This window comes from Heterocephalus glaber, unplaced genomic scaffold (assembly GCF_053883595.1).
Source record: "Heterocephalus glaber isolate CG9 unplaced genomic scaffold, H.glaber_assembly_v1.0 deba00000818, whole genome shotgun sequence".
Classification (NCBI taxonomy): domain Eukaryota; kingdom Metazoa; phylum Chordata; class Mammalia; order Rodentia; family Bathyergidae; genus Heterocephalus; species Heterocephalus glaber.
The window spans coordinates 6,974,020-6,986,848 of NW_028258164.1; the positions used below are offsets into that span (position 1 = coordinate 6,974,020).

The 12,829-nt window shown below is 43.4% G+C and overlaps 1 long non-coding RNA gene across 1 annotated transcript; it reads left to right on the forward strand.

Annotated features, from left to right (window-relative positions):
* The first annotated feature begins 3,208 nt into the window (after positions 1-3,208).
* LOC147828944 (uncharacterized) lies at positions 3,209-12,821 on the forward strand. Its single transcript, XR_015449841.1, has 3 exons — positions 3,209-3,594; positions 6,791-6,941; positions 12,487-12,821. It is a non-coding gene; the product is annotated as an uncharacterized LOC147828944 (long non-coding RNA).
* Positions 12,822-12,829: the final 8 nt, after the last annotated feature.

Here is a 12,829-nt window from a genome sequence, read left to right on the forward strand (position 1 = left end):
CACCACTGATCCAAGGTGCCTCCCACTGTCTCTCTCTCTGATGTCCACAATCTGCACGACCTGCTAAGCTTACGCCTGGATGATCACTAGGATGGTGTTGTGTTTATTGTTGAATGGCGAGAAGGGAAGTGGCTTACCCAGGTTCCCTGTTTTAGGGTTATGGAAACATGGATAAGCATTAGGGTGGTGGCATTTACAGTTGAAGGAAGGGCAGGGGGGGACTCAGCTCCTTTGTTTCTAACTGTACTGCCTTCAGTTTTTGAAAAAGATCAGTATTAATTCTTTTTTGGCAGAGAGGAGTCTGGGAGTCAAGTGCTGGGCCTCCTGCCTGCGTGCTAGGCAAGCAGTCTACCACTGAGATACACACTAGCTTGGGCATTAGTATTAACTCTTTAAATGTTTAGTAGAAATTGGGCATTGAAGCCCTCATGTCCTGGGCTTTTCAGTAATGGAGGGTTTTGTTTTGTTTTGTGTTTTGGGGACAGAGTCTCCTATGAAAGTCAGCCTGGCTTCAAACTCATTATGTACTGCCAGCTGGCCTCAAACTCCCAGCAATCCTCCTGCCTCAACCTCCTGAGTGCTGAGATTACAAGCATGCACCACCACACCTGACTCGTATTTGTTAAAACTTGTTTTATGACCCAAGGTATGATCTATCTTGGAGAAAGTCTTGTGTGTGCTTGAGAAGAACATGTATTCTGCTGCTGTTAGGTGGACTGTTTTATGTATGTCTGTCAAGTCCATTTGGCCTAAACTGTAGCACAAGTATAATTATTCATTATTAGTTTTCTGTCTGGAAGATCTATCTATTGTTGAAAATGAAATATTGAATGTTCCTCCTGTTATTATATTGTTATTTATTCAACCCTTAGATCTATGAATATAATATTTCGGTATACCTGATGTTGTATGCTTATAATTATATCCTCTCGATAAATTGATCCCTTTATCATTATACAATAACTTTTTTTTTTTTTTTTTTTTGCTGTACTGGAAATCAAACTCAGGGCCTGACACCTTTGCCTTTTATTACAAGTTTTTACTTAAAGTCTATTTTTCCTGATAGAAGCATAACTACCCTGCTCTTTTGGTTTCCATTTGCATAGAGTCTTTTTCCATCCCTTTACTTTTCCATCTATGTATGTATATCCTAAAGGTGAAATGCATCTCCTGTAGGTAGCCAGTCTTTGAGTCTTTTTATCCATTCAGCCACTCCATATCACTTGATTGGTGAATTGAGTTATTTGCATAACGTTTGCATAAATAAACAATTATTTTTAGGTCAAGGATTTGTGTGTGTGTGTGTGTGTGTGTGTGTGTGTGTGTGTGTGTATGTACTAGGGATCGAACTCAGGACCTTGTGCTTGCCAGGAAGGAGTGGCACCACTAAGCTACATCCCCAGCAGGTTAAGGATTTTTATTCTCTTTTTGCTCATTGTTTTCTGTTTTATAAATCTTTTCCTTCTCCCTTGCTGTCTTGCTGGGTGATTTGATTATTTTCTGTAATGTTATGCTTTTATTCTTTTCTGCTTATCATTTGCTTCTCTGTTACAGGTTTTTTTCTTTATGGTGACTGTAAAGCAAAATAAAACATGTATAGTAGTCCATCTTAAACTAATGAAAACTTAATTTTGATCACATACAAAATCAGCAGTGTGACAGAAGACATGAAAGAGGACTTCTAGAATGGCTTCAGAAAGTAGCAAGAATGATGGGATGCATGTGTTCAAAAAGAGGGGGAATCTTTTGAGGAGAATTAACAGCAATGTGTCTTTTACTGTAATAAATGTTTAAAACTTCACAGTATTTTTCAATCACATCACATAAATTTTGTATTCTAGATAGCAGGCCGAAAACTAAGGACATGCACCCTGCTATGAACTGGAATGACCTAGCTTAAATCCTGCAGAAAGCCTGAGTGGGCTTCTCAGACAGCTGCTCACTTTTCAAGCAGCCACAAATAGGTTTTGGTGTCCAGATTTTCTTTCCATTCTGCCTCTATCTGGTATAAGAGGGATTGAGGAGTACATAAAAAACAAGGGAACAGAAATTAGAATGGTGACAATAGAAAAAGATGGTCTTAGTTCAGCTTCAGTGCACACCTAAAATCTCTTTAACCATAGACAATTAACTGGAAAGTAATTGTAAAGTAGTCTTCCTAAGAATATTTAAAGTGTATATTTATTCCAGCATTAATTTCTTCCTCCCTCCTTCCCTTCTTTTCTTTTCTCTCTCTCTCTCCCTTCCTTCCTTCCTTTTTTTTTTTTTGGTACCAGGGATCGAACTCAAGACTTTGGGATTGTGAGGCAGGCACGGTGCCAGTGAGCTAAATCCCTGGCCCTTTTCCTTCCTTCCTTCCTTCCTTCCTTCCTTCCTTTCTTTCCTTCCTCCCTTCCTTCATATTTTCCCTCTCCCCTCCTTTCTCTCTCTCTCCCTCTCTCCCTCCCTTCCCCCCTTCTCTCCCCCTGCTTTCTTTTTTCTGGTGCTGGGACTCAAAACTCAGGTTGTATATACCAACCATGTGCCCTGCCACTGAGCTACATCCCCAGCCCTTATTCCAGAATTTCTTTATGGAACTCTCCAACATTCCCACACAGGTGACAAAACTATGGCATGCATGCCACAGCAGGCTGTTCGTATCATTTTAAGCTCTAAAAGGTTCACCATGACTAACCCTAACCCTAAAGTATGGAATTGTCCCAGGAATCTGCGTATTCCCCTAATCTCTAAAGACTTGGGAGTCACTCACTGTTCCAGGATTTATGAAAGGATTCTGGAGAGTTTGTCTCAGCAGTCATCAGGGACCCACTGAAACCTTCACAGTCTAATTCTGGGGTCCCCAGAGAGACTGAGAGCCTTTCTCAACACTTGTGTGGGAAGACCATCTGCTTCACCCTCTTTGCAATCCAAGTAGGCATTGTGAAGCTCTAAGTGAGTTTCAGTGAGTTTATTCTGCTGGTGTGAGCCAGGGAGGCTTGGATTCACAGGTATGTTTGTTCAGTGGTTCATATTCAGATGTACAGTTCCAAAAGTTTACTTTGTCAGTTGTAGTCTCTGTCTTCCTTGTATTCTGTCAGGTATAAAAGACAGTGTCATCTCCACGTGGGTGCTCTGCAAACGCTAATTGGTGGTGACTGGGTTAATGATGTTGACAAAGGGCCCCATGAAACTGATGATTCATTTGGCTGGAAAGGCCAAGGACAGCAGTTATGTAATGTTGCTTCACCAAACAGGTACTGTGTCATACCTCAGTGCAACCTGGAGCATGCTGCCTGTCAGGGCTTAGTCATTATTCCTGTTAGAATCAACAAGTCTTCTCCAAAGAGACTCAACCACTGCTGCTGTGGGCAGGCCGGCTTTGGGAGCAACACAGCTATTTCCTTTGATTCAGGCACCACCAAAACCGCTACCCAAACTCCCACAGCAGTTAGCAATAGAATAAACAAAAAGATGAAGCAAGAAGCCTGAATCAGAGGATAAGAAAAGAAAAACTAGTTGATATGAGGCCGAACACTTCAGAGCCATTGTTTCCACCCTCCTGAGGGAAGGTCTGGATATTTTAAAACAAGTTGCCCATGGAGTAGATGTTTATAGGTAAGTTTTCAGTTTACTAAAACTCTGATCACTTTTCTTTTCTTTCTTTTTTTTTTGAGACAGGGTCTTGCTATGTAGCCTAGGTTGGCCTTGTACTCTTGGCAATCCTCCTGCCTCAGCCTCCCAGGTGCTGGGATTACAGGCATGTGCCACCATGCTTGACAAACTCTGACCACTTTTAACTTTCAAAATGTTAGTTTTATGTAGTTCAACTTAACAATAATTCTTTTACTCAGAATGTGTATATATATATATATATATATATATATATATATATATATATATGCACATGTTAAATGATAAGCAAATTTTGAAAACTTGCTTCCTGTAAAATTTATGATCATTCTTACTGGATCTTTCAATTAGGTGTAGGGGAGAAACTGACTTCATATGTTTTCTAAAAATTAAAGTCAAACAGTTTGAATTGAGAGCTGTGTGTGCAGCTCTGTGGTACAGCATCTGCTTTGCCTTGGGTTTGATCCCCAGCACACTCATCTCCCACACAAGTTAATAATCAGAATTTTAAATTTAGGATTTTTCTTCCCTATAGAAGCTAAAACCCAATAGTTAGATGAGCATTGGTATTTTCTTGGAAAATAAGATGGTTATTTTACATCAGGGGTAAACTAGTAGCCAGTATAACCTTTGCACCTATGATAGTCAATCTGTACAATCACAAACACCTTTCTAAATGTAAATTGCCAGCTGGGGCTGCTGGTGTAGGCTTGTAATCCCAGCACTCTGGGAGGTAAGGCAGGAAGACCATCAAGTTCGAGCCCAACCTGGGCAATTTAGCAAGACCTTATCTCAAAATTTAAAAAAGGGCTGAGTACAGTCTATAGCTTAGTGAGAAAGCCCTGGGTTCAATCTTCAGTACCACAAAACCTGGTAATGACCTTCAGCAGTGGAGAGGGGATGGCTTCTGGACCAATTCTGTGAACATAAGCATTTTAGCCCTTGAGAAAGAACTCAGGGGGGTGATGGTGTTGGGTTATATTTCCATGCTTCTTATTGAGAGCACCATTGTACTCATTGTGCGAGAGCTTGTGGTTCAACATGCAATGATAGGAACCCTTGAAAATTGGGGCCAGACATGAGGTCACAGCAGAGTGAGCTGGAGCAGAGCCAAGGGACTGATGATGGCCCTGCTGATTAGGGCAAGAACATCTGAATCAGCCAGGCACGGTCCATTCATGATAAAGGGCATCAGGTAGCCTTGGGTAGAATGTCTTTTGAGACCATGAGCAACACAGTGAACTTTTCCTTAATGTCATGCAGTACTTCCGTGTTTCCTGATAAAATCTCAAGAAGCAAAGTAGCTGTCAAGATGGAAGCTTGTAATTCCAGCTACTCAGAAGGCTGAGGCAGGTGGATATGAAGTTCCAGGCAACCCTGGGCGATTTAGGGAGACCTTATCTCAAAATAAAATGAAATGGGCTGGGATGTAGCTCAGTACTTCCTGAATTTGATCTCCAATACTGCAAAAAACAAAAATAAAATCTCAAGAAACATAGATCCCCTCTATCAGAGAGATAAGATGGCAACATGAAAACCTCATGTCCTCATCTGGATGTGATCTGTGACCCAAAGGCTCATGGTGGCGATACTAAGATGGTGGTACCCCTGGGGTGGTGCTGAGAGGCAACAGATCTTCAGGAGACAGGGTCTAGCAGAAGATGATCAGACCATGGGGATGGCACCCTCAGAGAAGATTACTGTAGCTCCCATGGGACCAGGTTAGTTCCTGAGAGTTGGCTATTACAAAAGGGTGATCCTCCTGCCTCAGCCTCCCAAATATTGGGATTGTAGGTGTGTGGCACCACGCCCAGCGTCCATGCTCATTTCTACCACCAAACTCTTCCTGGTTGGTAGTAAGGGATCTCTAAGGGCAAGGGAGTTATAAGCTCCCTGGGACATTACAAAACATCTCAAGGACATGAAGAAGGTCTAGGATTTCTGTGTTCTGGGAGCAAGAGAAGTTCTCCAAGCCCATCTGGGACCCACAGTACCCTGGACCAAGTACCAGGGCCCCCAGGGAGTTGTAGCCAGATTGGCAACAGTTCTTCTGTGAGCCTACTAACCATCCTTCCACAAATACTATTTTCTGGGTATTTATCACACCCTGGGATCCCCAATAGATTGTAGGGACATATAATATCTGTCCTCAAGATGCTAGGAAATGTAACTTAGTTTTGTTTTTCCTCCTGAAGTAACTAAGCCATTTTTCCTAAACCATTCAAAGTATTATGCAGTTCCATTTCACTCTGAACTTGGAGAAAAACTTCTTTACAAGTTCCCAAATTTAGTTGGTAAAATTATTAACTTTCCACAGGGCTGCACAACCATCTCTGGACCCTGGATCACTGAGACATGCATGTTGGCAACTTTTTCCACAGAGCACATGGACATTTTCTTTTTCATAGATGTACATTTGAAGGATGAAAAAGTGGGTGTGAGGAGGAGGGTGATATGCAGGGTTGTGGGTGGGTGAGGGGACACACAAGTCTTCAGATGGCCACATTGTGTGCTCCTGGCTCTCTGGACAGCAAACCTGGGGTGCTGGGCAAGGAAACACTCAAGTGGGACAACTAGATTCCAAACCTCACTACGGCACCATGAAGGGGGGCTATGAAGCTTTGGAGGCCCATGCCTTCTGGCGTCATCTGGTTCCTCCTCCTAGAGTAGGAGACAGACATCACACACAGGTTCTCATGAATATGAAAAGCATTTTTTTTAAGAGATAGGGAAACACTTGACACTGGTATGGAACACTTCTACACTGATGTAGGTCAGATTCAAGGCCAGAGAAACCAAGGTAAGAAGCCAAAAACCCCTGGGGTGGGGAGGCCCAGTGAGTGAACTGGACACAAGAAAAAATTAAACATAAACCACCAGAGGAGCCAGTAACTCAGCAAAGCTTCCAAAGCTTGGAATGGGAAGACTTCCCTGGTCTTTGAGGCAATGACGGGAAAATTGAGGTGCTTGATTATGCTTCTAGTTCGTTTTTTAACATTAAAACATCTTTAAAGAATAATTTATGCATTTATTTTTGGAACTGATGAATGAATAGACCTCACTTTCTTAATACCCAAGATTATCGCTGAAGCACTGTGCCTAATTAGACACTCCCTTAATTAGGCTTAAAAACCTGAGAATGAACCCAACCTAGGGAAGGTGCCTGGCTTTTGTCTCCTAGAAATGATGGAGCAGGGATCTGCCCAGGAGGCATAAGGCTTAGCGCTTCCAGATGCTTGTGGGACAGGAAGATGCAGAGCACCAGCCCAGGCAGGCGGCATACCTTCCGCATGGCTCATCTCTCTTTTCCTCCTTCCGGCTCGTGACACCAGGTGAGCTGGCATCTGTATCAAAGTCAAGAGACTGGCCTGGGGAGCCTTGGAGCCTCACTTCCTATGGCCTCCGTGATTTATTCCACCTCTTCTGGTGCCCTCAGGCTCCCAGGCTGAGGGGCTGAGTTGGTCAAGCAAGTGTTAGGTAGGGGAAAAGTAGAGAGCAAAGGACCCAGAGCTCAGCTTCCTTGTCTAAGCCCTGCTGTCCCGATTAGCATGGAGGTTTTTCTCCACTTTAAAAAGGGACCCAATATCACCCTTGATTCTACAGCCCTAGTGCATGGCTGCCCTCGGTAAGAAAGCGGGATCCCGAATCCGTAGCCTCTGTGTCCTTGGGAAACCTGTAAGAAAGGCAAATTCTGGAAATCTGAGTCAGGGTCACTGAATCACAACCTCAGCGACCAGGTTCTGTGGTATGACTTTTAGGAGGTCAGCAGGGGATTGCGACGCATGGTTAAATTTGAGAACCACAGCCAGAGAGTTGATGAGAAAACTAAGTGAAAAATATGAAATGCTCAGGACTTCCTGGTGGCTAAGTGTTATTTAGTATCCCTAGAGTCATCATCATGACACAGTGGCAGGAAATCTTTTCTAATAAAGCTTTAATTTCCAAGAGTTTGAGGTATTCGAAGATGGAGACGCCCTTGGCAGGTGCAAGCTGAATCTCTTGGCATGAGGTCTTCTCTGTGTTACCACTGACCAGAAGGAGACATGGGGAATTAAAAGGGAAAGACACCAGTATCCACATCTGGGAGGGAAGAATTTATTAACAGGGCCTCTTGTAATAGGGAGATACTCAAAGCCTAAACCAGAAATAACTCAGGAAAGAGACAGGTGAGGGATGCTTTCAGTGGTATTCAGATAGCATGGGTCGGGCTGGAGATTTAGCTCAGTGTCGCCATTACTGCCTGGCAAGTGCAAAGTCCTGAGTTTGATCCACGGTGGGATCATGGGTCAGGTGGCCCTGGAAAGAGCTTGGGGAAAGTAAACCCTGCTGTGTTGGGGTTTTGATACTTATAACACTGGATCAAGCATCAAGCATTGCCAGGGAAAGTTGAGGCAGGAAAGGTTGCCTATAGTCAGGTTCATAAGAATCTGGGCTGGGCTGGGCTGGGGATGTAGCTCAGTAGTCGGTCGGTCGGTCTCTCTCTCTCTCTCTCTCTCTCTCTCTCTCATTTTTGAAGACTATTAAACTATTAAACAGCACAGACTTTGCAAATGTGATTAAGGATCTTGAGATGGTGATTATCCTGGATTACCTGGGTGAGTCCCAAATGCCATCACAGCTGTCCTTAGAGGAGGGAGGCAGAGGGCCAGGTGACACAGACAGAAGAAGACAAAGTGGTCGCTGAGGTTAGAGCAGTGTGGTCATAACTGAATCAGAAAGTGTGAGCAGCCACCAAAAGCGGGGAGAGACACAGTACAGATTCTCCCTGAGCCTCTGCAGGGAGACAGTATCATGCCACCAGTGTGTTGTTTTCAGCTCAGTGATGGTAACTTTAGACTTCCGACCTCCATAGCTATGAAAGAATAAAACCCTGTCACGTTAAGACACTACATTTTAGAGGTTTGTTACAATAGCCATAGAAAACTAATATTCCTTGTTTCTTGAAAAGAAAACTAATATTCCTTGTTTCCAGCACGTGGGAGGCTGAAGCAGGAGGACTGCAGTGAGTTCGAGGTTAGCCTGAACTACATAGCGAGAGCCTGAACTACATAGCGAGACCCTGTCTCAAAAAAACCAAAACCAAAAAAGCACAAAAGACTATTTTTCAGATTTGAGAGTTCCTCTGGCACTCTGCTGAGAATCTGTCGATTATAGTCATAAAGAGGGGAGAAATTCCACATGGCCTGCTCTCTGCTGCCTACTGTCCCAAATGTTTCACCACAATTTCATTCAAGTATATCTGTAATGTTCTATGTTCATTTGGTGTAAAATCAAGATTACTGTAGTTAATTTCAGTCCAGGATGGCCTTGAACTTGCTGCATAGCCCAGGCTGTCCTCAAACTCATGATCCTCCTGACTCAGCCTCCTAAATGCTGCGATTACAGGTGCGTGCTTTCACCCCTGGCTTCAGTTTAACAATGCAAAAGGTGAGCCTCAGAAAAGCTGTTAGGAAAGGCACATGTAAATTGTGTAAGTAAACATTCAAACTACACAAGGAGAGGGAAAGAACTTAATTAATTCTTGTTGACTGATTTATGTACTTGAGGAATTACCTGACAGTTTAACACTGCAGGAAAGCAAAGATGCAGCAACTCAGAAAAGAAAATTATTTCTTAAGTAGCTTAAAAAAAATAAGTAGCTTCACATGAACACCAAATAATACAGAGGCTCTTTTCCATATGGTTGTCAATGGTAATAAACCTTCCTGCAGATGAATGGTTTGGGGATAATGTTTTCTAAGAGTAATGCTCAGGCTGAGTGGTTACATCAGGGAGAGGTGTTAACTGATATTAGTATCTTGAATATCACCACACTAAATTTGCCAGTTCCCCTATGATTTAAAACTTCCAGAGACCAGTCGGGTATGGTGGCACACACTTGTAATCCCAGCATTCTGGGAGGCTGAGGCAGGTGGACTAAGGAGGGTAAAAGGGCAGCCTGGGCTACACAGTGAGTTTAAGACCAGCCTGGACTACACAGTGAGACCTTGTCTCAAAAAACAAACAAACAAACAAAAATTCCAGAGACTGGGTAATTACTGCATTACTAGTGAGCTAAAGAAGTCTATACTGATCCACATGATAATATATTTTCATAGATACTGTATATTAACTAGGAAATAGGAATTCTACCCACGGCCTTTTATCAAAGTCAGAGGTAAATCTTGGTCAACTGGCTAAAATGTAATTATTTTAATAATTAGGACTGGTCAAAATTATTTTCAAGCCAGCCATAGTGGCACAAGCCTGTAATCCCACCACTCAGGAGGCTGAGGCAGGAGGATCACCATGAGTTTGAGTCCAGCCTGGGCCACATGGCGAAACCGTACCTCAAAAAACTAAAAAAAACCCAACTTTTCAATGTGTGAATCAAAAAATAAGAAAAGGATTGGAGCATGGTGGCGTACTCCTATAATCTCAACTACTTAGGCTGAAGGAGGAGGTTCTTAAATTCAAAGCTAGCAAGACATTTAGCAAGACATTGTCTCAAAATAGAAAAGTTTAGAGCCGGGCGTGGTAGTGCATGTTTATAATCCCAGCACTCAGGATTGCCAAGAGTTCAAGGCCAACCTGGACTACATAGTGAGTTCAAAGCCACCCTGAACTACAGAGTGAGAACTTGTCTCAAAAATCCAAAAAAGTCAAGGATTTAACTCAGCGGCACCATGCCTGCCTCACAAGTGCAAGGTCCTGAGTTCCATCCCTGGTACTAAGAAAAACAAACAAACAAACAAAAAGGCTAGGTGTGTATCTCACTGATACAGCCCCTACCTATTACTCTCAGTGCCCCGGATTCAATCCCTTCTATCTTGAAGGAGGGGAAACAAAATAGCTAATAATGCTCCTTTTTTTTTTTTTTTGGTCAATAATCGGAATTGAACTCAGAGAGTGCTGAACTATATCCCCAGCTCTTGTAGGTCAGGCTGGCCTGAGTCTCAAGGTAATCCTCCTGCTTCAGGCTCCTGAGCGTTGGGATCACAGCTGTGCACCAGCAGGCCCAACAGCTCTTTTTTTGTTTTTTGAGACAAGGTCTTGCTGTGTAATTCAGGCTGACCTTAAACCATGTAGCTTAGGATGGCCTCAAACTCAAAGCAATCCTCCAGCCTCAGCCTCTTGAGTGCTGGGATTACAGGCATGCAACACCACGCCCAGCAGCTCTTTTCATCTGAGACTAGGTCTCCCTATATTGGCTGGGCTAGCCTCAAATTTATGATCCTCTTGCTTCACCTTTCAGAGTAGCTGGGATTATAGGCCTGTTGCCACCACATCCAACATGCTACATTTCTGCAATGCATGATTTAGCCCATTGTGTACAGATATAAATAGATACTACAAGTTGGGATAATAACCTCTTCCATTTTCTTGCTTGATAGTCATTCTCTTACATTAAGCTATTTCTTGGTTTTAGATTCTGGATACATAAAAGAAACTCAGGTTTCCTCCAGTATATTCTTCAATTGTGAGAAACAAAGGGGATGCCATTCTTTGGAGCAGCATCTGCCAGAATATTGCTCAAGGCAGAAATCTTAATGCAGCAACAGGTTTTTCCACCCTGTGCAATCTTAGGGAGCTGTGGCCCAAGGGTAGCTGTAAAGCCCACATGTCAGAATAATTTAGATTGTGATGGACTCAGTAAACAAACACACAGTGAACCAAATACACCCAGGGCACTTGAACTCTGACCTACAGAGACAGAGAACTGTGTGTCCTCCGCAGTGACCAGCTCTAAACATCGGGACTTACTCAGTGGCTGACAACTTCCTTAGTTTTGTCTCCCAAACCTGAACAAACCAGAGAACACCAAGTATGCTTCCTAAACTGATCATATAAAATGACCCATTTCTAATCGTTCTCCTTCCAACCAAATGTGCTCCTCCAAATCGGTCACAGAAGTGCTCCAATTCTTCCTCCTCCAGCTTCCCTGGGAGAAACACCTCCAGCTGGGGCAAGCTCAAGTGCCCTGACACAGAGCTGCTTCTCGCCACCTTTGATTGCCTCCTCTTGATTCACATTCTCAATCTCTAGCCAGCTTGTTCTCTTGCAGTGGTCTTCATTCATTCCCACGTGAGTGATGATTCTGTGAAGCATCATGATTAACTATGCTGTATACATTTGGAAACTCTAGGCCCCGGGTTTAAGAGGGAAGAACTACTTCAACAGATACAAATAAAAATTATAATAAATTAATACTTAAAAACGTTTCTTTGTGCTGCTATCTAGAAAAGTTATCAATTTAATTGTTTAGTTACCTAATGGATAGGCAAAAAATTTGATTTTTCATTAAGAATTTTCAAATTGCTTTGCACTATTTTTGTGAACAAAATAACTTTTAAAAACCTCTTTTACTGGGGATGGGGACAGGGGATGTTGATTTTCTAAAATTTATTTCCTATAATGAATAAGGTTCTTATATAATTATTTATTTATTTTGGTGCTGGGGATTGAACCCAGAACCTCGAGCATCTTCTATAATCTGAAACATTTCTGAAATAATTTCCTTAAATCCTTATCTTTCTATAATGATGTACATTTTCCCCCTCTAAATCCTTTCCTCAAACTGCGTGACCTCAACCCTAAGTAAAATAAATATTATTAAAGTGAATTTATTAAATCTCAAGAGGCGCATCTGGAAACTAAAACATAATCCATAATGTAGGGAGTGGGAAGTAAAAGCATCTTCCATCGTTCCCAACCGCGTTTCTCCTCTTTATTAAACCTATTTTTCCCGGTAAATAACTGCTGATGGGCAAGGAACCCCGCCCAACAGAGAAGCGGGGAAAGGCTGCGTCGCCAAGCGCCAGCGGCCTCGGCGACCCTGCCCGAGTCCCCTTCCCTCCGAGTCTGGACAGTGACCTTGGGATCACCTTTCTCCACCAGACTCTAACTCCAGCCCGAAGTTACTGGGAGTAAAGCCCCAGCCCCGAGCTTCAGAATCTTCCAGCCCGCCTCATCTCAGCTGAGAATTAACCAGGAGCCACCGGATGGCACTCGTCTCGACCGCGCAGGAGATGCCAACATCGACAGGTGTTTTAGGACGGGTCGTGAGGATGAAAGCACCGAGAGGTCGCCTCAGTGCCCAGGGTACAAAGCCGCGCGCTGCGTCGCCCCGGGCCCTCCCCGCCCAGTTCTCTCCCCGCCCAGTTCTCTCCCCGCCCAGTTCTCTCCCCCTCCCTCTCCCCTCCCCTCCTTCTCCACTCCTCCTCCTCCATCCCTTCTGCCC